This window comes from Ammospiza caudacuta, chromosome 1 (assembly GCF_027887145.1).
Source record: "Ammospiza caudacuta isolate bAmmCau1 chromosome 1, bAmmCau1.pri, whole genome shotgun sequence".
In the NCBI taxonomy this organism is placed as follows: domain Eukaryota; kingdom Metazoa; phylum Chordata; class Aves; order Passeriformes; family Passerellidae; genus Ammospiza; species Ammospiza caudacuta.
Window position 1 is genome coordinate 153,200,282 of NC_080593.1, and position 27,332 is coordinate 153,227,613.

Genomic DNA, 27,332 nt, shown 5'->3' on the forward strand with positions numbered 1-27,332 from the left:
TTTAAAACCAAGCTCTGAAACATTTCATTCCTCCCCCAGACATTTCTCTGCCTCTGTTGCAGGTGTGTAAAGAATGTCCTTTGGGCCAACGGGCCATGATTGAATGAAATACCAGTAAAGCAAACAGAATGAGAATTTATCACTTCAGTTGAAGGGCTAAAGACCCCCAGAAAAAAAAAGGATAAATATTCTGTGTGGAAAGAAAATACAAGCACCACACATTCACCAAAAGCTGGCTGTGCTTTTCAGGTGTGTCCAGCTGTGTAAGGTTTTGTGCTGCAACAAAAATTAAGATTTACATTTTAATTAGCAGATTACCAGCAATCCTCTCAAAGCCACCTCGGCTCTTCCAGCCCCAGTAATATATTCATGTGTTCCAAAATAATTTTAAATTATATTCCCACACAGTGGATGTAGGATTTGTGGCATGACATTGCATTGCTTTACCTGATGTGGGGCACACCTGGTTCTGAACAAGGGAGGATGAGGAAGGAAGGAAAGAACTAATTAGACATAACCAAAAATAATAATTGACGCTGATGTTCACAGCATTTCCACCCAATGGGATGAGGAATGAAGAAAAATTTTTATCAGCAGGTTAAGAATTTTTTTGTTTTATTGGGTTACCTGCTATTCCAAGAGCTCCTAAGGAATGGGGCACATGGAAATAATTCTTCCTTCTCTTCAGCACAGAAACATGAGATATCTTCAAGGGACTGGGTAGAGGACGGCACAATGGGATTAATATTAATTAATTAATTAATCATATCGGGTTAAGCACAGCCAAAGGCTAAGTCTCAGAAGCAGCAAAACCAAAGATTTTAATTCCTTTTCCTAGGGCAGAGTTATGGGGAAACCACTTGGGCAGCTTGAGAGAGAAGCAGAGAACTGGAAAGCTCAGTCTAGTTCTGGAAAGTGCTGGAAGTTTCTAGGAATCCTCTGTCTCCAAGGGACCATTTTGCTGTTTATCCCTTGGTATAGTTATGGAACTGGAATATTTTCTTTTCTCTTTTTCTGACTTACAACTCTGAGGAAATTCTTCCAGAAGTTAACAGAAGAAAAAACTGGCAAAGAGCTCCTATGGACTTTACATGTTAAATTGTATTGTTTGGTTGGTTTTGGTTTTTGGGGCGGTTTTTGTGGTGTTTGTTTGTGTGTCCCCTCTGACAACCTCAGGAAAAATTGTTTTGACAAACCCTAAACTGACAGACCAAACTTTCAGCTTTAGGCTACAGGAAATAACTTTGAGAAAAAGTAGAAAAAATTTAGATTTGCTGCAAGTGGAAGGAAATACTTATGAAATAATTACATTTAAACATGAAAATTGTTGCTGTATCTCGGAGTGACGTAACAGATGAAGAACAGACGCTCCAGAGAAGTCCAATCTACTCCAGTGTGTTGTTTCCTCCAAAGAGCAGCAGCAGATGCTTCAAGAAGGGTGAGAAAGCTGATTCCTCACCACAGGACTCTCCCACTCCCCAGCATTCTTCTCTTTGTGAACTTTCCATGTTGGAGATGTTGTCTCTTGGCCTGAGAATCTTTTGATGAAGTTTTTATTTCATGGCATCTTGGATTTGCTGGAGGAGTAACTGAATGCCAGATGAAAGCAGCCTTTCCCAAAACAGGAACAGTGGGAAAAATATTGCCCATTAAATTTGTGAGCATGAGACAGCCAGGAAATAGAGAAAATGCAGAAGCTTAGCCCCAGAAAGAGGAGTTTTGGGAGTTTATCATCAATATGTTCATGACTGAATCATGGAATCAGAGAATGGCTGGAGTTGGAAGAGTCCTTGAAGGCCATCAGGTCCCACCCCTGCCATGGGCAGGGACACCTCCCACTGTCCCAGGTTTCTCCAAGCCCTGTCCAACCTGGCCTTGGACACTTCCACACTTCCACAGCTTCTCTGGAAAACCTGTGCCAGGGCCTGACCATCCTCCGTCCTCACAGGGAACAATTCATTCCCAATATCCCACCTCAGTTTCCCCTCTTTCAATTTGAACCCATTACTCCTTGTCATATCACTGCAATTCCAGATGAAAAGTCCTTTTTTTGCTTCCCTCGAGGCGTTTTCAGGTACTGGAAGGTGCTGGAAAGTTCCCACACAATTTTCTCTTCTCCAGGCTGAACAGCCCCAGCTGTCCCAGCCTATCTCCATAGGGGAGGTGCTCCAGTCCCATTGTCAAATTTGTGGCCTCCTCTGGACCTGCTCCAACATTTCCATGTCTTTATGTTGCCACAGGCCATGGGTGGGGGACAACCATCATCACCACCCCAACATCTGAGGACGTTACACGACACACAAGTTGCTCATTTCTTTGAGCTGAGACCCAAAGCTGTTTGAAACTTGCTTTTTGTCTGATTAAGCCCCAGTGATTTCAAATTTCTGGCTTTGAGCAAACCTATCCCCTCTTTTGAGCTCTCTCAGCACAAAACCTCCTCAACTGACTGAGCAGTCACACGCTGTGTCCTCTTTCTGCTTGGTTATTAATATTTTCTTATGAAAAAAAAAATGAAAACACGGAGAAAAACCTGAGACAGTCCAGTAACCTGCTGAAACATGCCAGATGCTTTGGATTTTTCACACTCCTGATGTTCTCCCAGACACGGATTGGGCTCAGTGTTGTTAATTCATGACAAGAACATTTTCTTTATTAGGAACATGCAGAGAATGACAAGAGGAAGCCAACTGACAGTGGCTGAGAAATAGCACAGCCCTGTGGATGTTCTGCTTTCAGAGCCCAAAAATCTGTGGAGTTGGGCTGAGTATAGACATTCTCCAAGAAATTCCTTGGTCAAGACTAAGAGGTGCTTGGATAAAAACTTGATACCGAGTGATTTCCAGGACTGCATTTCTTCATGGTTCTCACCTGAGGTCTAAAAAGATGGATTTGTTGCTCCATCTGTGGGATCTGGGATGGGCTGCTGAACTAAATACCTGGATTTGTGTATTTTGGAGAGAAGGAGGCTGAAGAGGGAACTGGACAGATTTAGGATGAACATCAGGAAGAATTTCTTGATGGAAAGGGTTGTTGAACATTAGAAGTGGCTTTTCAGGGAGATGATGGAGTTCCCATCCCTGGAGAGGTTCAAGGAATGACTGGATGTGGCACTCAGTGCTCTGGGCTGTGTGACAAGGTGGGGACTGGTCAAATGCTGGACTTGATAATCCTGAAGGTCTTTTCCAGCCTTAATGGTTCTATGATTCAGTGACTGGTGCCTCATGTCCACCAGTGTTTAAGACTCATTTGGAAAATGCGCTTTAAATTTCAGTGAGGCCTGAATTGGTCAAGCAGCTGGGCTGGATGGTTGTTGTAGGTCCCTGAAGCGAGAACAGAAGGGGAAAAAATTCACAGTTGAAGAATAAGCCAGTGAACCCACCTGAAATGAGATTTGCACAGAGGTGTCTTGTAATTCTCAGTGACTGCTGTCTTTTTCAGACTCTCTCGGCCGTTTTTTTTTTGTTTTTTTTTTTCTTCTAGCTTGTCTCCCCAGGAGTTATCAGTGCTCTCCTGGGAATTCGTCCAAGTCCGGAGCTGTCCTCTTGGCTCTTCAGGGCTTATACCCCTCCTTGGTGGGAGTAGCCCACTCAGCGGACGCCACTTGTCCCATTCTTGGCTGTTTTTGATGGCCTGGAAAGGCTCGGGGATGGCCTTGGACAGCCCGCGCTCCAAAGGACGAAAAGAGTCTTCAGGTTTTTTCTCGGTCTTCAGTGTTTATTAGTTTTTATCTACAAGATTTTCTCTCGGCCCGACAGAGGTCTGCACAGCATGCCAGCCATGAGCACACTGCGAGCCCTCGGGGCGGTCACCTATCTTTATACCCAAAACTACGTATAAGATATTTTCCCCAATACCTTTCACCCTTATTGACAAGTGCACTTTTAGTAAGAACCAATCCCAAAGTGCCACCACAACCACAGAAGATGGAGGCCAAGAAGAAGAAGAAGAAGGACAGGACATGCCCCAATTCCTCCATCTTACTTCTCTAGACCCCCCTGTACTGAAATTCTAAAACCTGTGTTTCACACTATAAATAACCTATCCCTTCACCATTTATCCCAGTGAGATCCTCCCATCCTCATACAGGTGTCGTCTCCTGTGCAGGATCAAAGTCCAGCCACCAGACACTTCTGGCAACATTCCAGGACCTCCGAGCCCCCCAGGGGTTATCTCGGTGTCTCTGCATATCAGGTCTGATGTGCTGAGATCTCACAGTGTGTCAAGACATCAAACTCACAGCTGAGCAGAAGAATAAACCAGTGCGAGAAACTCTGCATTTTAAGAAAAGATAAAAATTTAAAAAAAGATTGATTATACCTTGAGCTGTTGGCAAGATGGATCTGGAGATTTTCCAGTTCTGCTGTTGCCCCTTCTCACCACACAGAACCAGGAGCCTGGACCAGTGAAATCCCTGGGACAGCCTGCAAGGAGGTGATTTCCCATTGGAAACTTGGACAGGAAAATTGTGGAAGTCAGAATGTTTACTTGGTAGGAGGTTTTACTCAGGAAATACATAAAAGCAACAAAAGCCTCTGCTTCATGTCATCCAGGCCACTAAATGGGCAGAACCAGGGGAGTTCCAAGCCTTTGAAGAAAAGCTCAGAAGCCTCCCAGGAAATACTGATTACACTAAACTGCATCTCCTGACAGGCTTGTTCAGTGCCAAGTCAATCATGAACGAGTTGATGAAGCTGCCTGCTCCTTTTAGGCTTCCCAAAATAGTCCTGCAGGGTTTCTGTGGAAGAAATGAGAGAGCAGGCCCTGCTGCAAGACCTAATGCATCTCTCTGACAGGGAAGGAATTAAATGTAGCTCTGGATTTACTAGGGGAATTCTACTGATGCCAAGGACTGAGTGTGGAGCTGCCTGGAAGATTCCAGCCAGGAAAGGATGGAATGAATGCAATCCACCCATGGGTTGGGGTAATAATCTGCCTTCCTTATGAAGAAGACATTCCCAACCCTCCTTCCCATGCTGGGTGAGATATTGGTGGCTTAGAAGACTAAAATCAGATGTTTGTGAGAATACCTGAGAGCATCCACTGCCATCAAACTGGTGGTTCCCTCCACCATGAGGCTCCACAGCCTCATGCCCTGCAGCCCAAAATTATCCCAGTGGTGCAGCAGCTGAAATCATCCCCAGTCAAGGCCAGACTTCAGAAACAATGAGGAAATGAAGTGCCAACCTGTCCTTGATTTATTTGCTGATTGTCAGTCTCTTTGAGATGAAGACTATTTTATGATCAGGATTGGTCCATTCTAGCTAAATGTAATCACAATAGCAATGTTCTCTCTCCGCCCGCAAAAAAGCCCATCCCAAAAGAAAACAAAACAAAAAACTCACCTAGGTTTTATTTTAGCGTCAGTTTCCTTTATTTCCCATGTCTGCCTTTTATTTCTTCTTTCATCCATCAGCCCTCTTCAATTTGATTTTCTTTTAATATTCTAGAGCAGGATCAGGCAAATGGTCTCACTGTAATTGGAAAACTCCTTGGCAGTTGTCATTATGACTGTTAAAGAAAGGTACAAAAACCCATGGAGATATTCCAGCCATAAAATAGGGAATGAGAACTGGGCATTTGTAACTCTTATATTTTAACCTGAATATACAGAAGTGAAAATCTTATTTATTTTCATTAGTAATGAAAAGAACTCGGGCAAAGTTTCCCTAAAATCTTGGTGTGCTGGCCAAGTTTTGTGGCTGCGCCTTTGCAAAGTAGTGCACATTGCCTGAACCATTTCCTCACATCACAAAAGCAGGTGAACCATGACATTCAGAGATAAATTCCCAGATAAAATCTGAATAATGATCCTTTCATACCTGCATTTTCATCCTACAATGGCCTTCTGATATTGTTTGCATGAGGGTGGCCTTTCAGACAGGTCTCTTCAAAGTCCCATCCATCCTACAGCAGCTGGGTCATGTTTGAAAGCAAATATTCACTTGAGAAATAAATTTTGAGACATTTTTTGGCTGTCATGACTCTGGAGTGACCCTCAGGTTTGCTCAAAAGCACAGGTCAGGAAAAAGCATCCTGCATCCCTTTCTTTCTATATCAACAGGATTAAAACTTTTCTCTTTTCCTTTTTCAGCTAATGCCTCCTTCCCCTTTTCCCATCAAAATATCTCTCTCTTCCTCGCACATCAGTTGAGTTAATATAAAAAAATCAGTGCCTGATTTAAGCTGGTTGTGTGAGGTGCTCATCTGCTTGAACACTTTTCCTGTCAACCCTGGCAAGTCCTTGACTATTTTTTGCTCTCTCTTCAGATCAGAGCAAGTCATTTGCATTTTCATGATGAGCAGCTTCCACGCTCTGTGAATCTTTACAGGGTGCAATAATGATCTTAAGGGTCTTTTCCAACCTAAATTATTCCATCATTATTCATGTTCTACCTGCTTTCTGCGCCTCTCTTTCCCTTCTCTTCTTCCCTGCCAAACCACTCCATTCTCCCTCCCCCTGAAGGCACAAAACCCACAGTACTGTTTGTAGTGTCTCTACCAAGGCTGATAAGATTTGTTTTATGGCCTCTGGTCTTACAAAACAGTCTCCAAGTTGCAATTAAATCCTTGAAATTCATATGATTGCTTGAAGGAACTGAGGGAAGTGGGAGATGCTGGGCGTATTTCAACCGGCAGAGGAAACAATTGAAAAATTGGTTTTTGGTTTATTGCAGAGTAATTATGAGAAGTGGGATCTACACCACTGCCATTAAACATGACAGCAGTGACAATTCACGTACAGGACCTCAGAGTGCCATTGAAGGGGGTCTCACCTCAGTGATTTTTCTGTTCTATCCCTGAGCCATTGCTATCTGCCAACCAAGCAACAAGAGCTCATCTGGGTTTTATTTGGTAAATATTAAACTAAACTGAGTAGGTTTTTTATTTTTCCAATCAAAGACTTTCCAACTCACAAGACAGGGAAACCTCATCCTGCTGTTATTGTCTTTGGATGCTGTTTTGCTTCACTGTGAACAGGAATGTGCTTCCCTCAGCTGCCGCTCCAATGCTCCTGTTGTGGACCAGGCAACAGGGAAAACCAACCTTCTCTGAGTGACATGGCAGGTGATTATTCCTGCATAAATTAAAGCAGAGATGAGATACAACACAAAAAACATGCAGCTGAGGCCAAGAAATTCAAATTGAGAAGGTGTGGTGGATCTGAGGGTGGTTAGGTCTCATTTTTCTGCAAAACAATGATTTCTGTTGAGTCTGAAGGTCCTCAGGAGCTGCTGCAGAGAATCTTCAGATGCTGTAGCTGCCAGCCCAACTTTCCCTGTGCTGTAGGTGGAAGCTGTGTTTTATGGATCTCTCCAGGCTGAGCTCACTGTTCTCCAGAAAAATTTTGGTTTTGGTTTTGTCACTATTCTCCAGAAAAATTTTGGTTTTGGCCTTTTTGGTTGTGGACACCCCATCCCTGGAAGGATCCAAGGAAGGTTGGGCAGGGCTTGGAGCACCCTGGGATAGTGGAAGGTGTCCCTGTCCATGGCAGGGGGTAGGATGAGATGATCTTCAAGGTCCTTTCCAACCCAAACCATTCTGTGATTCTGCAATTCACACACCCATGGCCTCTAACTTAAATTCTGGAGTCAGATATTCCCTTTTTTATGGCTTGGCTTCCTCAGCAAGGGAAATATTGGCTTTTCTCCAATTTTGAAAATCTTTTGGGCAAGAAAATGGAACAAGCAAGGATACTCAAAATATTGTAAATTGGTCTTGATCTCCATACTCAATATAGTGTATTTTCCTAAGTTTCTAGAAACTACTAGATGTAGTTTTCCCTCTGATCTCTCCAAGATAAATTCTGTATCCTTCCCTGAGGTTGTTATTCTAATGCAGGAACAGAAAGAACACAGGTCTGATTCACTATGGCAAAACATAACTTGGTTTGAGGATTTTTGGCTTTTTTTCCTGGTTTTATTTTCTCCCTGGAGCTGGCTGCACTTACTAGGTTTCAACATAATGGAATTTTACAGGAATTCTATAATTGGAAATCCAGTGATCCTGGTGTGGTCAACAGGTACAAAAGTGCTGAAAAACTGACTACATGAAAATGGATTTTGCCAATATATTGAGCTGCAAAAATACCAGATTCCTGCATCCAGGTCATTCCTGCTCTTTGAAATTGTTTGAAATTAAAATATCAGCTTTCAAATATCAAATATCAGAAGACAATTCTATTCAGTAAATATGGAACTTATCAAAGAATGGGATAATAAAATAATTGTAACCACACACTAAGAACAAATAGATAAACAAAGAAAAACAACAAGAAAGAGAAGTTTGGGGTCTTTTTCCCTGTTGAGACTGGTTGCAAGCAGTTCATTTCCCCATTTTTGTGACTGGATTTGAGCAGCAGAGACTGAAAGAAGAATGTAGGTTGATTTTGGAGAAGGATTAGCATAGTGAATCAATTATTGAGGAATCTTTCATAATAGCACTGAGTGCTTTTTCCATCTTTAGATTTCGAAAGTGCTCTGTGCATGTAAGAAAAACCCAGCATTTTAAGAAGCTCACAATGGGATTTTCAACTGTGGTGCCCTGGATCTATCACTTGATCTTGCAGTTCACATCCCTGTTGCACATCTCCATCAAATCCTTGAATAACTTCTGGTAATAACAGAATATTTTTCTGCTGTACTCTGTGATTCACTTTTTACCCCTGAAAATGAGCATCAGGGAGCCACATTTCTTCTTGTTCTTAAGTGGTTTTAACCACACTTCAAAGTCAGGTCAGGTAGAGCCATCCTATTACCTTTCCCTGGCTCCAGAATAATTGCATCTCATGCTTCAATCTGTGCATAACAGCACCTCACAGATGAACTTGGAAATGTAAAACAGGATGGCCTTTCTGCTGCAGGAACTTTTATCTTGGCATTGATGTGTGGGGCCATTCAAGATGCTAAACTGGCAAGAAGAGCCAATATAGATCTTGATAATAAACTGCAGAAATTTAAAGCTACTCTTTTCTCATAGTTACATCTCTACAGCACACACAGAAATTAGGGTGATGACAGCTAGAATCTAAACTAAAAAAGCAGATTTGGATTGGATAGTAGGAAGAAATTCCTTCCTGTGAGGATGGTGATGCTCTGGCACAGGTTGCCCAGAGAAGCTGTGGCTGCTCCATCCCTGGAATTGTCCAAGGCCAGGTTGGATAGGGCTTGGAGCCACCTGGAATAGTGGAACATGACCCTGCCCATGGCAGAGGGGTTGGAACCACATGGACTTCAAAGTCCTTTTCAGCCTAAACCTTCCTGTGATGATTCTATCATACAATTATAGAAAATCCATGTAAACTTCAGGAAATGCAGTCTTCAGCAGCATGGTAATTAATTACCTAAATATCTCAGGAATACGCTAGTCTGGCTGTAACAAAAGAGTGGCAATTGAACACTTTGTAGAGGAATAATCAGACTAAAGAGATTTATAAAATAGTGTTAACACAGTCTGTGACAGAGATGAGAGCTTCTACTTCACCCACTCCAGAATCAGGAGGCCCACCAAGATGTCTGACATTTTTGAGGAAATCTTTCTTTTAACCCCATTTTCATAGAAGCATAGAATCATAAAAGCTGGAAAAGACCTCTAAGATCACCGAGTCCAGCCTGTGACTGATCCTCACCTTGTCACAGAGCACTGAGTGCCACATCCAGTTTTGTTTCTTGAATATCGCAGACATGTTTTATGAAAAATCCTTTCCTTAGGATTTTTTCTCCTGAGAAACTGAGAGGCCTCAGGAACAAAATGCAGACAATGATTATCTGCTGCTGTGGAATGCAACAGGTGCATCTGTGATTGGTCTCATGTGGATGTTTCTAATTAATGGCCAATCACAGTCCAGCTGTTCAGACTGTCTCAGCAGTCACAAGCCCTTGTTATCATTCTTTTTCTATTCTTAGCTAGCCTTCTGATGAAGTCCTTTCTTCTATTCTTTCAGTATAGTTTTAATATAATATATATCACAAAATAATAAATCAAGGCTTCTGAAACATGGAGTCAACATTCTTGTCTCTTCCCTCATCCTAAGACCCCTGTGAACACCACCACACTTGAACACGTCCAGAGACCAGGACTCCACCACCTCCCTGGGGAGCCTCTTCCAGTGCTTGACCACTCTTTCCACAGAGAAATTCCTCCTGATGTCCAACCTGAGTCTCCCGTTGCACAACTTGAGGACATTTCCTCTTTCCCTGTCCCTTGTTCCCTGGGAGAAGAGCCTGACCCCCACCTGTCTGCACCCTCCTGTCAGGGAGTTGTGGAGAGCAATAAGGTCTCCCCTGAGCCTCCTTTTCTCCAGGTTAAACCCACTCAGCCACTCCTGACATGATTCATTCCCTAGACCCTTTCCCAGCTCCATTCCCTTCTCTGGACACGCTCCAGCCCCTAAATATTTTAATTGTTGGCCCAGACCTAGAAACAGCACTCCAGTGTGTCTAGGCCTCACCAGGCCTCACCACTGCCCTGGTCCTGCTGGCCATGTATTTATTCATAGTTTATTGACTTGAATGTGTTCCTGGATATTTACTTGGTCTGCACCTGTATAAATCAATGTTTTTCTGGCAATTTTCTTGGGAGTCATTCAATCTCCTTTACCTTACTTTTCTTACCCCATAATTTCCTTTAAAGAAAGAGATTTAAGAGCCAACCTTCTGTTTGCTACTGTTCATTCTCCAAAGAAGCAAATATTTTGGGAAAAAAAAGATATTCAGTGCAGGAGCTGACAAGAAGATTTCTCAGAGTCAATCCTGGACAAACCGGCATTCACCTTGCAATGGTTTTTGTCTATTCTTACAAATAAAAAAAAAATAAAATAAAATATATTTTCCTAGTATAAACAGCATCTCTTCATCAATTCTAATATCTTTCTGCTCCTTTTAAAACTCATTAAGATAGATTTAAATGAAGCTTGGAAGGACAGCAGCACCATATTGAACACATGCATGGAAAGAGCTTTGACATGGTGAGATCTCATGCACTACCAGCAAACCCAAATTGTATATTATCTATCTATTATCTATTATTTATTCATGAGCTTTGTCTGCCTGCAGTAAGCTACTGGTGAGGTATTATTGTTTCTGCTTTCCATTCAGGTGACAGAATGACTTCTTTTAAGAGAAATCAATTTTTTAAAAAAAGCAATAGTATATTGAGAAAGTAGGATGGGGAGAGGTCTGAAACATCTCAGTGTCTGGACTATGAAATCTGTGGAGTTTGGTCTTTGGCAGAGTTCTTGGCATCCCTGATTTCACATCACTACAGAGAACCTTTTCAGGCATAGAAATTTGCAAACAGGAAATGCCTCTGCAGAGACATCAACCAAGACACTGCAAATGTCTATTGGCAGGAACATCCCAAAATTACCGAACTGAAGATTTCCACTAATAATTGAAGATATTTATTGCCAGCTCCAGTTTCAGACTTGGGACAAGTGAAAGCCAAGAGTGTGCAGGACACTGCTTTGGCATTGATAGGTCCCTTCAGAAGTGACCTGTCCTTGACACTGAGAGTCTTGATGCACATCCCACTGAAATCCAGGGAAATCTTTCCATCCAATTAATTACACTTTGTGGCAGACTCACAGGCCTTTGTTACAGGCAGATCAGCACTTGGCATGAGTGTTAATTTACCTGGGATAGCAGCCAAGGATTCCTGGTTTTGCTGATGTTGCAGTAAAACCTTTTCCAATTTGTTTCATATCTCAGGGATTTCTAAGCCCCAGTGCATGGTCCCACCAAAACTGAAGTGTTTGGTCAAAGCCTGGAATTGATGATCTTGGAGGTCTTTTCTAACCTTAATAATTCCATTATTCTGGGTGATTGTGATCTGTTTAAAAATCTGTTTAAGCTTCAAGCAAACCTCATACTCTCATTTTCCTTGATTTTCTTGACCAGGTGGCATCTTCCAGGACTTAGATCCCATCCAAAATGCAAATCTCTTTAGCCTTGCTCCCATCTGGTTGAAGGTGGGCTCTGAGAGGGGGAGTATTGGATGCTGTACAAGCCTTTCTGTGCTCAAAGGGGCCTATAAGGAAAACAGGGCCAAGTTGTTTCAGGGACTGATAAGACAACAAAGAGTGAGGGTTTTAAATTTAAAAAAAAAAAAAAAAAAGGAAATTTAGAGTAGAAATAATGAATAAATATTTTGCAGTGAGGGTGGAGAAACCTTGGAACAGGTTGCCCTGAAAGGTGGTTGATGCCTCATCCCCTGAAGTTTTCAAGGCTGGGTTGGATGGGGCTTTGAGCAACCTGGTCTAGTTGAAGATGTCCCTGCCCACTGAAGGAGGGTTGGACTGGATGACCTTTGAAGGTCCTTTCCAACCCAAAACATTCTGTGATTCTCTCATTCTATGTTCTTTTAAAGCAGCCGTCCTCCCACAGTGCTTTACAATGATGATTGTCACATAGATTCCAAAATATCTTTGCTGTTCTTAAAACTCAGCATGATCTTTTCCCCCTGGAGAACTCTCAGTGCTCTTGGGACCCTGCTCCACTACTGAGACTTCTCAAACTCAGTGCAGTCCCACCCTTCTCTGTGAGCAGGTCCTTTATAAAGAGAAGACACAAATTAAACAATCAAGTGACAAAAGAACCTTTATTTGGGGTTGGCAGCAATGACTCGGCTGGGGTTGGTTGTTTGCTGCCACGTCCTGATCTACCTGAGCAGTTCCCTTTGACTCACCTTGGACTTTGGCACCTGAAGCACTCCTGTATATTAAGCAGCAAGGCTCTGCAGCTATTTCTTTTTAAGTACAAGTTCGACTGAATGACCTTAATAGAAAACTGCCAACAAAAGCACAAAAAAAGTTTAATTGAATTAAGTCTAAATAAAACGATCTTGAAGTTTTAATACACACTTATCTATTGACATTGTCTCTCAGCTGGAATGAAAGAACAAAGTCCTTGTGCTGCTCTTCTGCAGAGCAGGCACATTTATGATGTACAGCAAAAGGAATCTGAAAGGCAAAGTCTTCATGTAATGTTTAATCCAATATTGGAATGTGAACATCAAAGGTTATACTACCAAAGTTTGGGAACAATCACAGAATGGGGAATTTGGCTCCCAACAAGGAAACACCCAGGGCACAGGGTCCAAATTTCATGTATGACAGAGGTAAATGCTGCAACAAATGCCCTGTGGGTGCATTTTGTTGGTCTCAGTACAGGTCTGATGTATATTCAGGATTATCTTCCTTGAGAGAGGAGGCAGAAGTATTTGGAAGGGGATTTTGGTAGTTTTGAAGGTTGAGGACCCCTTTGAATAATGTAACAACACCAAATGTCCCCTTGTTGTGATAGAATATTATGGTGTGTGTCTGTGGTTAATTACCTGAACCATTTGAGTACTGCATGCATAAACATATACATTAAAAATTTAAATATACTTTTCAGCTCCATTCATTTAATCTTTCCAGTCTTTTCCATGACAGATCTGTGTCCCCCTTTTTGCTGCTGGAAGATCAGAAGCATTTAGAGAAGCTGGGTGAGGGTTGGCCATACACCACCTATTCTGCGAGAATTTGATGAATAAATGACTGGAAGGCAGACACAAAACAAACAAAAGGATGTGATTTTTTAAAAAGATTTTGTTGTGGTTTAGCCCCAGCCAACAACTCAGCCCCATCTACTAACTCTCACCTCCTTAGGAGGGAGAAGAAAACCAAAAGGGAAAAACTGAAAATTTCAAGCTGAAATAAAGACAATTTAATAGGTAGAGAAAAAGCTGCAAGATACAATTTGTTTTCAAGCCATCCTTTGAAGCTGAATGAACACTCAGAAAAGATTCGTATTGTAGATTAATTGATTGACAAGTTACATCAGTCTCAGATATCAAAATAAAATTTATTGGAAGATGGAAGAAAGTCAAGGATGCATCATGTCTGCCTACTCTGTTCTTTAGTCTTTCCCAAACATTCAAGTTTAACTTATTTTGGAGCTGGGCTGTGCTTGTTCTGTTCCTCTGCACTTCTGTCCTCGTGAGTCCAACCCACACCTGTGTGAATACTGTGCCCTGATGAGGTGGTTGAAACTTAATCCTTTTTTTATTATTAATTTCTGTAGGAATTGTGGGAAACTGCTATTTGTTAATACACACATTTCCCCGTGCTGCTCCTTCAGAGTTAAGGAAGTTGGAAATCAAATAATAAAAGTTAACATGAAAGGATTATTACAGCCCTTATAAGGACTTGGGGGAAATTATCATGCAAACAGATGGTGCTCTGAAAAAGTGTTAAAAATACTGCAGAATAATTTGTCTGGTTGACAAAAAGAATCGATATTAAAGAAATAGAGAGATGAAATTATGTTAGAGAGAGATGAGCAAATTTTCTTAAATCCCTCATGAAGATGCAGCATTCCCAACTTATTCCTTCTCATTTTTGTTCTGCTCTCTTTTTCATTTATGATTTTTTCATTTATGATCTCAGACTCCACTAATAATGGAGATATTGCTGAAGTTTTATTAGGCAGTTGGGATCCTGGTTATCAGAACAGGGTTTTCTTAGTCCCTGCATGGAATTTTGCTCTTTGAGCTTTTCCATAATCACCTTTCCTTACTTTCCCATTTTCTTCTTCATGCCTCAGTGATTTGTCTGTAACTTAATCCTTGACTTCCAGGCTAAAATCCATTTGGATCAGCTCTTGGGTATGATATCAAATGGCACAGAGCAATCCTTGGTTTTAGCTGAAACCCAAGACTTTGACTTCTGGCAGAGAAATGGATGGAAGAGGATGGAGCTCTCCTTCATTTGTTGTTGAAACCATGTGGATGGAGAGATTCCCCTCTAGTCATCATCTGGGGATGTAAGATCAGAAGGAGAAATCACAGAATCCTCAAATGGTTTGGGTTGGAAGGAACCTTAAATATCATCTCATTCCAACCCCCTTCCATGGGCAGGGACACCTTCCAGACTGGCTGGATAAATAAATAACTAGTTCAAACCTGTTCTCATTCAAGTTATTAGAGGAGGGACCACAAGATGTGTTTGAACTGTTCCCTGGACAGTCTTACCCAGATAAACTGAAGGAGGAATGAAGATCAGAGACAAAACTCTAATTACAGGAAATATTAATGCCCAGAAATTAGAACCAAATATTCAAGTGTGAGTGGATTTTCACTGAGTTGGATCAGTTAGGCATAATCCTTTAGATTTATGGAATTAGTGACAGGACAAGGTTTTTAACTGAAAGATGGTAGAATTAAATCAGATACTAGGGAAAAAAATCTTTCCTGTGAAGGGAAAGAGACACTTGAAGAAATTTTCCAGAGAAGCCCTGAGTTCTCTGTCCCTGGAAGAACGAAAGGCCCTGAGCAACCTGGTCCAGAGGAAGGTATCCCTGCCTAAGAGAGATGGAGCTGGACAGTCTTAAAGCTCCCTTCCAACCCAAACCATACTCTGATCCTATGATTCCTTGATAATTCTCTCTCTTGCTGGATTCTGCAGCTGAACTCACTTTCCTTCCATGTAATCTGCATTTTATTTCTCTTCCTTTCCATGTTTTCTGGTTGATATCACCCCATTGATTCACCTCCTAGCACTTCCAGCTCGAGAGGAGAAGATTAACGTGCACCTTTCCGCATCTCTGTGTGCACATCTTCCCCAACACCAGGTGTCAGAGACAATTACCTTCCCGGGCAAACAATGTCCACCTTTAATCAATTTCCACCAAATTAATTTCTACAAGTGTTGCATTATTACCAAGGAGGGAGATGAACAAAGTCAACGAAGACAGGCAGAAAATCCCAGGACACCAGTGCCTTGCTCTGAGAAGTGAATATAATTAATTGTAGTGGTTTGATTCCTGCACTTTCTCCTTGCCCCTGTGTCAAAACCCAGGTGTTTTAACTGGCATGTTAATTAGTTCTGTGTTCATAAATGGAGGCACCACGATTGTTAAAGGCATAAAATTGCAACAGCAGAATGCTGCTGCCCTGGGCCAGCTGACAATTACCTGCCAGAGTTAAACAGATCTGTCTGTAATGCAGAGATCTGGGGAGAATAAACCTCATGGGGTCCACGTACAGGCTCACCTGTTCCTTTGGGTTCCCATCATAATTCCTGAGTCATGACCTGATTTTATCTCAGAACAGCACCAGGGGGACTTTCCCATCACTGACCTGCTGTTGATTTAACTTGTGGCTGTTTCCTAAATCTGTGTGGACTGGGACCAGGACCAATATGTGGATATCAGGAGATTTGCATGTTTATTAATTAGACTCCACAGCTGATGGATTCACCAAAGTTCCCTTTGAATCCTGTTTAATGTGTGGCACACGTGGCAAAGCACCCCAGGGACAGGACAAGGGGAATGGTTTGAAGAGGAAGAAGGGTAGATTAAGATGGGATAATGGAAGAAATTCATCCCTGTGAGTGTGATGAGAACCTGGCAGAGGTTGTGCAGGAATTCTGTGGCTGCCCCATCCCTGGAAGTGTTCAAGGCCAGGTTGGACAGGGTTTGGAGCAAGCTGGGATGGTGGAAAGGTTGGAATGAGGAGGTCTTTAAGTCCTTTCCACTCCAAATGATTCTGTGATTCTATGAAATAGGAAAATTCCTGCCATTATCTTTATCCTCACCATAACCTCACAGTTGAAGAAATTGCTTTTAGGAACATCTGAGGAACTGGGACTGCAAACTTTTCATCTTGTCTTGACACTGCTCTTACAAAGTCTCTCTGGCAAGACAACAAACTGAATCTGGGCCCTGTTTACTCTTGTTACCTCTGATATCCAAATGCATTGGTTCTCCCACCATGAAGGAGATGTTCACATGAACATCCTCTCTTAGCACAGCCAAATGAAACTAAAAATTGTTTGGGATGACGATGACCAGCTGAATTTTTGTTTTAATTTAAGAGGACTCTGTACTGACAGATACAAGAACATCTGCTAGAATGTTAAGATATGTTTTCCTGAAATGTAGGTTTAGTTAGAAAAGCTGAGCTGGTATGACAAGGGAAGTTTCACCCGTTCTTGTATTTGTGAGAGTAGAGTAAAACAAACTGAGAACCTTATTCACAGTTTTTAATATCTCTGCTTTTCAAACAACCCACTGCTCATTCTTCAAATAAAAATATAATTGAAAAGGAGCCATGTCTTTCTGTTTTCACTGGGATGATGGAGTAAAATCCATAGGATTTTTAAGGCACCCTATATAGAGATCCTACAGGCTTTTCCTAGTGAACTCTCCCATCAGTATGGAAATGAAAACTTTAAATTCATTTTGTTTTCACAATGGGAAAAGAAATCAGTCTTGTGGCATTGAGGCTTTATGAAGTATGCAAAGATTTACTTGCTGAGAGCCAAACTGGAGTGATATTATATATTTACGAAGGATAAAATATCCCCTTGGAAATGAGCAATTCCATCCTTTGAAAACCCGAGTGAGGGCAGGAAGTATCATAAGGAAATTTAATATTGCAGAGAAAAATTGAGAAAATGCTAGTGCCATCTATTGACATGAAAATATAAAGGTGGAAAAGAAGCTCATCTGCCTGGATCCAAACAAGCAGAGAGGAGGCTGTTTGTTTTAATCACGTCAAGTTAAGATATTTGTAAATATGCAGGTTTATGTTTAGTCTTTTTAATGATGTTGTATTTTGGGTAAATATGTTGACTTTCAAATTAATCACCGTTGTAATCAAGCTGCAGCGAGAGATGGGGATTTGCCTGTAATGGGAATTAGGAGTCATTGCTGAGTGGATAAATGCTGGCATTCTGACTAATGCTCTTAAGCAGGTTTGCAGTGTCATCACAGGCTGGATCCAGGCTGTGAACAGGTTTAAATCTCCCATGGAATAAAAAGTGGAAGATTTCCTAGCTCCTAGATCTCCCCTGGCTTTCCGCTGGAAAACATTTCCATGCCTGGGTCAGGACTGAAGCAAAGAGGGATTTCCATTCCCAGCGAGTCAGCAGGAGGCAGCCAGCCAAGATAGACACCTGACACTGAAATCCAAATATCTCATTTCAGTATCAGGGAGCCTGGATTAGCACCAAACAACCCTATTCTTTTCAAATTCAAATCAGTCTCTCTCTCTGCATTCCCACTTTGTCAACAGAGCAAACCAGACCCCATGTGCTTTATCATTTAGTCATCATTTGGCAAATCAGGATTTTCCCAATCCATTGTGAAGTCCTGGATCTGCTAAATCTGCCATATTACTTCCATCAAAGATCTCTTTATTAACCAATAATCACTATATTTCTACTATTTCTTGTTTAGAACAAAAGGTATGGGAATGTTGGGCTCTCTGCCTTTGGAACAACTCCTGGAGCTGCACCCAGGGCCCACCTGGGGATGATAACAGGATGAGAGGCAGGAAGGGAATTGTGGATGTCGCACTGAGCTCAAGATGCAGTGTGCACCCATGGAGGGATGGCCCTGCAACCACAAAGTTATTTCAGGAATTCTTGTGCCTGTAAATAATTCCTTTCTGCAGAAAAATGCCATGGTTGACAGCAAAATCCTTTGATTTTGGGAAGAAACCTAATCTCAATTATTGTGTTCTTTATAAATGGAAAATTAAAACTTGGAAGGACTTTGGGACATAACACAGAGCACTTAATTCATCCCTTATTTCATATGGAGCCACTACATTCCAAGGGGGCAGCGCTTGTTTTTTATCAGGGAAAAAATTAAGAATTCTGAGCAATGCTGGACCTCTTTTCCTTGCACAGCCATTTTCCATGCTAGAGGGACTTGGAGAATGCTCAGTGCAAAGTGGTTATCAGTAAAAAATGTGCTACAAGAGGCTGATACCTGGAACTGACCATGTACAGGAAAGTATGTGAGACCAATCTGTGTTACTTCAACTGTGTCATAAAAGATGAAGTACTGACTCCAGTGTAGATGACTTGTAACTTTCTATACTTCCCTCCTAAAAGCAAAAAGTCATCAATTTTAGATAATTTTTTATATTTTTTTTCCCTCTCCTTACCTCAGTTAAAAAAAAAGTCGAAAAGTTCCATTACATTATTTTAATAAACCAAATGAGCCTCTGTCAAGAGAGAAAAGGAGAGAAGGAGGAAAAAAAGCCTGAGCGAAAACCTGGCAGGAAAGCCTGGACATTATTTCAATATTGACATTATCAAAAAACTTACGTGGAGGGAGGTAAAAGCTCTTTGTCAGGACTTTAGGAAGGGAGAATCAGGTTTTATCAAACTCATCCTGGTTACTGGAAGGATCTTTAAGCTCCTCACTCTGAACAAGTCAAGCTTCCACTTCCCAGCCCAAAAGTGGTTGCAATAATGACTCATTTCAGTGATGTGGGATTTCTGGCCTTTGTGCTGTGCTTTGCCAGAGGCCCTGATGAAAAACAAACATTTGTATCCCCCCAAATGCTGTGACATTTTCACACTTTTCAAACACACTCTCTTAGGTACTTCAACTTCAGGACCTGCTTAAAGAAAACCTTAAAATGAATCTTACAAAGATATTTTAAATTATTTTTACAGAGATATTTGAAGTGTCAGCACCTTCCACCCATCTTGATTCTTGTGGCCCAGGACCACCACTCAGTTGTCTATGTCTCTTTGTGCATTGATCCCTGCAAATTCAGGAGGAATTTCCAGTTCCCCAGAATTCAGAAACACAGAGGAGAGGATCTAACACCAACCACATGTACACACTAATCCACTTTAATTTTACCTCCTCCAAGCCAAAATTCTGCACCCAGCTAAAGAAGGCTAAAGGTTTCCCTCTTCTGACAGGCTCTTCTTTTTGTCATCTCCAACTTCTTAATCTTTTCAGTCTGCTTCAGAAGGGCTGATGGCAGTCCATCACAAATAAACAGCCTTAAAGACAAGGGATGAATAACATAAAGAAGTGCATGAGTTGTTGCCTGAGTAGGAAATGTAAATCAGAGTCAATGAAGAAAATAAAATGTGTCAGCTGAAAGAAACCTGGCAAAGCAAAGCATTTTTAAAATAAATCAGGAACAGGACTCAGTGTGCAAAGCCTCCTCCTCCATGGGAAACCCCAAAAAAAGATCATAAAATCATAGAATGGTTTGAGTTGGATGGGATCTTAAAGATAATCCAGCTCCAATCCCCTGCCATAGGTAAGGACACCTTCCACTAGACCAGGGTGCTCCAAACCCCATCCAACCCAGCCTTCAACACTTCCAGGTTGTCCCAGGCCATGGCAGGGGTTGGAGCTGGATGATCACAGAATCACAAAATTATGGAATATGCTGAGTAGAAATGGACTCATCAGGATCATGGAATCCAACTCCTAGCACTACACAGGACCCCCTAAAAATGCCACCATGTTCCTTTTGAAGGTCCGTCCCACCTAAACCATTCCATGATTCCTTTTTTTTCCCCAAGAGATGCAAAATCCCTGGAACAAAACAACAGTGCCATTTGTACATGAGTATTTTAGGAAATGCCTTTAGCATAACTTCAGACCATCAAATTCCGTGTCTGAAGAACCCTCCTTGCTGTGTCTCTCTCTCACCTCTCCTGTTTGGTGCCTTGGTCTCTTGTCCTCCATCTCCATCCCTCTTCCATCCCCATTACACACCTCACTTCCCACGCTCTCCATGCCTGGCAAGCACCTAAACAGGAATTATTGCCAGAGGCAGCTGGGATGCAGATTGCTGGTGTTCAAACACTGCTGCCTAAGTGACCTTTTGAAATCCGTGGACATGAATTTTCTATCTCATTTCCCACAGGAAAATATTTACATATTGTTGAACATGCTGAGCTCGCTGTTATCGTGTTGTTGCTGTGACGTACAAAACATTACCAGGAACTAATAATAATAATAATAATAATAATAATAGCAACAACAAATCCCAGCTTTTGTTGGAATGGAAGCCTAAGGGATGAGCTGTGGGGCACCAACATCAGAGCACAGCATGAGAGTGTTCTTGTGGCATTCACCTCCCACTCACAGGTCCCCTTGTGCTGCCTGCTCCACTTCAGTTGTGGTAATTTATTCACACACCTTTAGAAAATAAGATTAAACCTCCTGGTGGTTTGTGAATATCCAGTTCTAAACAAGGCAGCTGAAAACATTTCTGGAGGAAGGAGGTTACTGGTGAGCAACACTCCTCAATTTATACATGAGGGAGAGATGTATAATGTAAATGGAGGTGGGACAGGGGAAGGAGGGTGACCTTTGTCTCTCCATCACCATAAAATTTCATATTCACAGCCCCAAAGAGGGCTGAACACCATCGTTTTTTCCTGTTTTCACACTGGTTTCTGTCAAATGTTTGAAGAGGGAAGAATAACACCAAAGAGGGGGAAAGGAAAGATTGCAAACATAGCACATTTGGTGACCCTCCATCTGGTGCTCCTGGCAAGAATCTCTCAGATCAGAGTGGGTTTGCTCGGTTGGACCAAGTGGTGGGAAGGAAAGAGTGGGAAGAGTTTTTCTGGATACACCAAAAAGGGATGTGACTTTCATTATTAGGTGGAATTCGAGATTAAAATGCATAACAAAGGGCTTGAAGGTACAGAGATCTTACAATGAGGTGGCTATAAAATCTAGCAGTGGCTGCTCATCCATTTAGCCAGGATTGTTTTGGATTTTCATTTGCTTTGTGAGTGGGTATGGGGTTCACATGTTTAGACCAGGAGTAATTTTATGCTTTACATTGTGAATACAAAGTGTTGTGAAGTCCTGGATCTGCCAAAACTGCCATATTACAGCTATCAAATGTATTTTTATTAACCAATAATCACTATATTTCTACTATTTCTTGTTTAGAAATATCATGAAACTGGAGTGATCTGGAGATTTTGAGACACTTTCAGAGGAGGGAAGCTGTAACATCCCAGCTATTCCAGCACTGAAATAGTTGTTGCAGCCAGGGAATATTCCTTGAGAGTGCTGCCTTGTTCATTTGCTTTCCCTTCTCCATGCAAAATGTATATTTTAGCATAACTTAAATAAAGAAAAGAGAAATCAAAAGACATCTTTCTAGTTTAGACACTGAACACAAGGTTTGGAGCAAGCACCATCTACGAAGTCATTCAGACAATTCAGTTTCCCAGAAAGTGGGGTCCTGCTTGAACAGGTCACATCTGCAGTAGAGGAATTATAAATTGCACAGATTTCCTCACATGTCAGGGCATAAATTACAGTTGTACAGGACTGAGCCTCCTGCTCCATCCAGCTGCTGCACTGCCCTTGGAATGGAAGATGAGCTGGGCCACAGCTGTCAGGGGTTGGTTTATGACCAATCTGGATTGGCCCCAGTGTGTCACAGCTTTCCATGTCCCCTGGAAGAGTGTATCAGCATTGGAACGGGGTATCAGGGAAATGGTGCAGTCACCAGCCCTGGAAACCCTCATAATTCTTTCTTAGAGGGATCCCCAGCATCCTCAAATGAGCAGGAACTACCTCAAGGAGTCTGGAAAGTCCTGCTTTTTGTAGGGATATGGAGAGGGTTTCTTAAAAGGGAACACCACAACTGTCACATAAATGAAACAGGCAAAGAAGTCATGGACTTTTGGAATGTGATGAGCACATGTCAGGGGAAGAGGTTTTGTCCTTCTTAAAAGGGGTGATGGGACAAGCAGGGAATGGCTTTAATTTGAGAGGAGGCAGGGTTAGATTGGATTTTGGGATTAAATTCTTCCCTCTGTGGGTGGTGAGACCCTGGCAGAAGTTTCCCAGAAAAGCTGTGGCTGCCCCATCCCTGGAAATGTTCAAAGACAGGTTGGACAGAGCTGGGAAAAACCTCCTCTGGTTGTCCCTGCCCATGACACAGGGGTTGGAACTATGCAGTCTTGAAGGTCCCTTCCAACCCCAACCATTCCATTATTCATCTTATCCTGAAAAAGATGAGGTTCCTTGGGTTGACCAGGGGTGAATTCTCTGATTCTCTTGACTGCACCTCCTTTGCTCACATTGGATACACAATCAACTGCCTCAGATGAAGAAACATCTGTTGTAGACACCTGAAATTTAGGGTCTACAAGGTGTCCTCACCCTGGAGGGTCTCAGGGCTTCCAGAAAGGTCTCAGGGCTTCCTGGAAGGTCCCAAGACTTACACAAGTTGAGGTGCCACCTACCTAGGAGATTGTGTGTGACCTAAAAGGGAAAAGGGCAGATTGGAGGTGTCTAGGGGCAGGTGCCCAATGTCTGAATTCAGGGAAGAACTCTGGATACACTCAGAAATTCTTGTCACAGAGAAGCTGGAGAGGAGGAGACTGAAAGTGCACCAAGTATGGGTTTGTACCAGATATTCTGACTAAATTATGGAGAGTCCTCAGGTGCACCAAAACATGAAAAGAGAACCAGCAGCTTTTGGAGGTTGTCCAGTTTGAGGCTTTAAATATGATGTGAACCTATCCTATGTATCACACGCAGTGGGTGACATCCAGGGAACAAGCAAAATGATCAAAAAAAGAAAACAATAAATCCCATCCTCTATTTGTCAGTGCCTTCAAATTAATTGCCCAGATTTGGGGCTTGATTCCTTCCCATTCATCAAGGAAACTGAAACACTTTTCCTTTCCCATTGAAAGCGATGCAATTCAGGCACCCACTTAGAGTTAAAAATAAGAATAAATGGGTGTGAAGCACTTTCAACCTCTCCAGAGGAAATAAGTGGGGCAATCTCCATTCCTGCTCACAAATGCAACCATACATCTTGCATGAGCTCAATGTCCCTGTCTCTTTCTCTCCAACTTTGCAAGTTATTGTGGAAGTACCTAAATAGGGCATGGAAAACTCTAAATAAGGCACAGGAAAAAGTTTCACCTGGGAAAGGGGTGGGTGGATGTGGCCCTTTGTAGTTTCCTTGCACTGACTGTGGTGCTACAGCCAAATCCTCTGGAAGGTGAAGAGCACCTGAAGATCTGTGACCAAAAAAGGTCAGAATTTGGAGATAATCCTGCCTGCAGCCTTGCCTCAAGGTCCAGACAGGGCAGAGCAGTTCAAAATTCCCATTTGGCTTTGGAGCCTTCCCTGGGAGCATCTACAAGGATTTTTCTTTTTGAAGCTGGAACAGTTCTGTTACCCTGAGATTTAACTGAACCCAGCAACAAACTGAGCCCCAGAAAAGCCATATATTAATTATCACTGTTTGGAAGCCTTTGGAAAGAGGGGTTTTTGTTTTCCTTTGAGGAAAATGGGCCAGTGGTAAATAATATGGGAACAAGTAATTAATTTGCACAAAAATCAACCATTTGGAAAATATTTATGCTCAAAAATAATGACTTCCAGTAGCAGAAATCTCAAAAATTGGAGTTAATACCCATTTCAAATCCACTGACAATGGCACAGCAGGTTTCCTGGATGTGGTGAGCCAGGTATTAAACAGTATTAGCAATTTCCTCAAAGTTATTTTTTTCCTGAAGTGACTTTCCCTAAGGACTTGTAGGATGAAGGAAAAAATTGAGGAAAAACACCTTGAGAAAAATGAATCTTTATTGATATATATATATATATATGGCATTCCATGAAATGCAATTGCCTTTTTTCTTGGAGTGGTCAATTGCTTGTACTCCCTAAAAAAATACTGTCTGTCTGGGGACTCTTAGAAAATTCTTTACCCAAACAACTGGAAAATTCCCTGACCTCAGAGAGTTCCACAAAATGAATCCAACAACTCAAACCACTCCAATCTTGTGGCAAGTCTAAAACTTCCTCAAGAATAAAAAAAAAAAAAAAACTAGTAGGTGTTTTTTTGGTAATTAAGGTGGCTTCTCTGGGGCATCCTGCCTTTCATAGTGGATCTCTGGGATGCTCAGGCCTCTAAATTCTTCATTTTGTGATATTCACTTTGTTTTTTGGTTTAGTGGGCTTAGACAGTGGTATCTGGTGAAAGATTGGACCTGAAGTTTTTTCCAAGCTTAACAGCTACTGAATTCCATTATTCTGTAGCAGAAATCCCTTTTCTTTGTGGGCTTTGCAGCTCAGCCACCTCACCTAAACTCAGGAAGGACCTCCCTACAACTGGGACCAAGATACTGAATGCAGCAGTGCCAGTGGAGTTATCCACAAAAACTTCCATGAACTTCTCTTCCTGCTGATGCTTGACCACAAGTAAATCCATTTTGTGCCTCACTTTGTCTCTTTTAAATAGAATAATTCAGTCCAGACTGTCCTCATCAAACTGATAGAAACTCGTCCAAGTTCTCGGTATAATTATTTTCAGGGGCTTCACTATTCCCTGCCACTCATTCTGCTGCCTGTCTTCTCCTTCCTTCCTTCCTTCCTGGTTGATGTTGCTGGAAAGACAAATTGATTTTAGCTCCCCTTTTCAGGACTCAAGAGGAGACAGTGGCTGACAAGGAGCTAATTAGCCCTTCCAAGGCGAACCCAGGCAAGGCAGTGGAGGAGAATGAGATGAGGGACTGTTCTGAATGACAGCTTGAAGGGACAAGACAGTTGAAGAGAAGAGGCTTCAGCACTTACTTGTTGTCCACAAATTGTTCTCCTGTCTAATTCCTCAATATTGCAGTGTTGAGTTCAGAGAGTTACTGTCAATTAAACAATGCCTTGGCAAGGCGTTAAATTGCAAATTCTTGCTGATGGCTGCTCAAACCCCACTTTATGGCAGGTAAAAACAGTTACCTGTGCTCAGCAATCATTAAATATCTCAGGGAGCAACACATGCCCTCTCAAGGCTGAATTTTGCTGTAAAGCAGTCAGAGTAAGAGTTATGGGGGATTGTGGGATCTGAACTTGCAGGAAAACAATAAATGTTTCAATCCCTGCACCAGTTGTAACAAAAGACACGGAGATCTTGGAGAGATGCATTTCTTTATCAGTAACTGTTCTCATCTCTTCTGGATTTTTAGACAGCTGGGTAATAAAACTCAGGGAAAAAACCTGAGAAGGAAAAATCTCCACTTTTTCCCAAGATGATTTGTGGAGAAGCATTAAAATTCTTTCATGAATATTGTCAGAAAAAAAACTGATTTGTGTTTGAAAGATTTTCACCAGAACTGTCACCAAGGGGACAAGGAGGAATGGACTTAAATGGAAGCAGGGTGGGTTTAGATTGGATATCAGGAAGAAATTCTTCCCTGTGAGGGTGGTGAGGCCCTGGCACAGGTTTCCCAGAGAAGCTGTGGCTGCTCCATCCCTGGAAGTGTCCAAGTGCAGCTTGGATGGGGTTAGAAACAACCTGGAATAGTGGGAAGTGCCCCTGCCCATGGAACCAGATGGGCTTTAAGCCCAACCTTTGATTCCACCAAGCCCTGACCCTCAGGACAATTAAATCAAGTTTTCTAATGAATCATTAATGCATTACAAGTCCCAGGTAGTCACATTCTGGGCTGACATGACCACCAACCAGCTGATTCCTTGTCGGAGGCAGGTGGTATGAGAGCCTTTGGTATGGTGACATTTGCTGCAAAATAATTTACGGCGATTTGTCCTGAGGATTCCTGAGGCTTCTGACAATCTTCTTCCTCTTTCTTCTATCAGGTCTTATTTCTGAATTAGTTACTGCTGTGAAAAGTCCTGGACATCTCCCCATGGCTGTACCTCTAGGATCTTCTAGAGGCAGGCTGTGTTTTTATCCATCTGAGGTGATCTAACTAAAGGTCATGTCTGGATAATATTTTCTCATAACCAAGACCACGAGTTCCCTGAATCATCCTGCTTGCCCTTACGTGTGCTCCAGAGCAATCACCAGTGTCCTTCCCCTAATGATAATGGAAAACTCCCCTTTCCAGCATAGAAGTTTCTGGGATCCTCAAATAACACCTTTATCACTTCCAAAACATACCATGGCAAATGAGCAAACCAGCCCGCTTAAAGGAGAATTTAATGGAATATCATTATGTGAGATGCTTCTAATGCCCAGTTTCTCTGTTGGTCTTCACTGTAGTTGTCCTTGTGGCATTGAAACACAGGTTCTAAATAGTTTTGAATCAAAGTTTGACCCCCAAAGTGTCATTTTCCCACAGTCACCACAGTCATTGTTTGATCTGTTTGATCCATTTCAGTCTTCATCTGACTGTTCTATCCCTTGTTTACACTCCTGCAGCTTTATCTGCCAGACTGGATTTTCAGATTTATTTCCCAGCACGAAAACCAGCTGGTCAAAGATTCCTGAGCTTTTCTCTGTCTTCTGGTGGAGAAACATAGGAGTGTCCAACAATTGGCACAGACCTGTGTCTGTGGGTTGTGTCCATCCATTCATTCCCATTTGGACCAAAATAACAGAAACAGGAGAGTTTTCCAAAATCACAAAGTCATGGAATCACAGAATGGGTCAGGCTGGAAGGGACCACAGTGGGGTCATCTGGTCCCAGCTCCCTGTTCCAGCAGGGCCATCCCAGAGCACATGGATTGTGTGCAGAGGGTTCTGGAATATCTCCAGTGAGGGAGACTCCACACCCTCTCTGATCTCTGTTCAGGCCT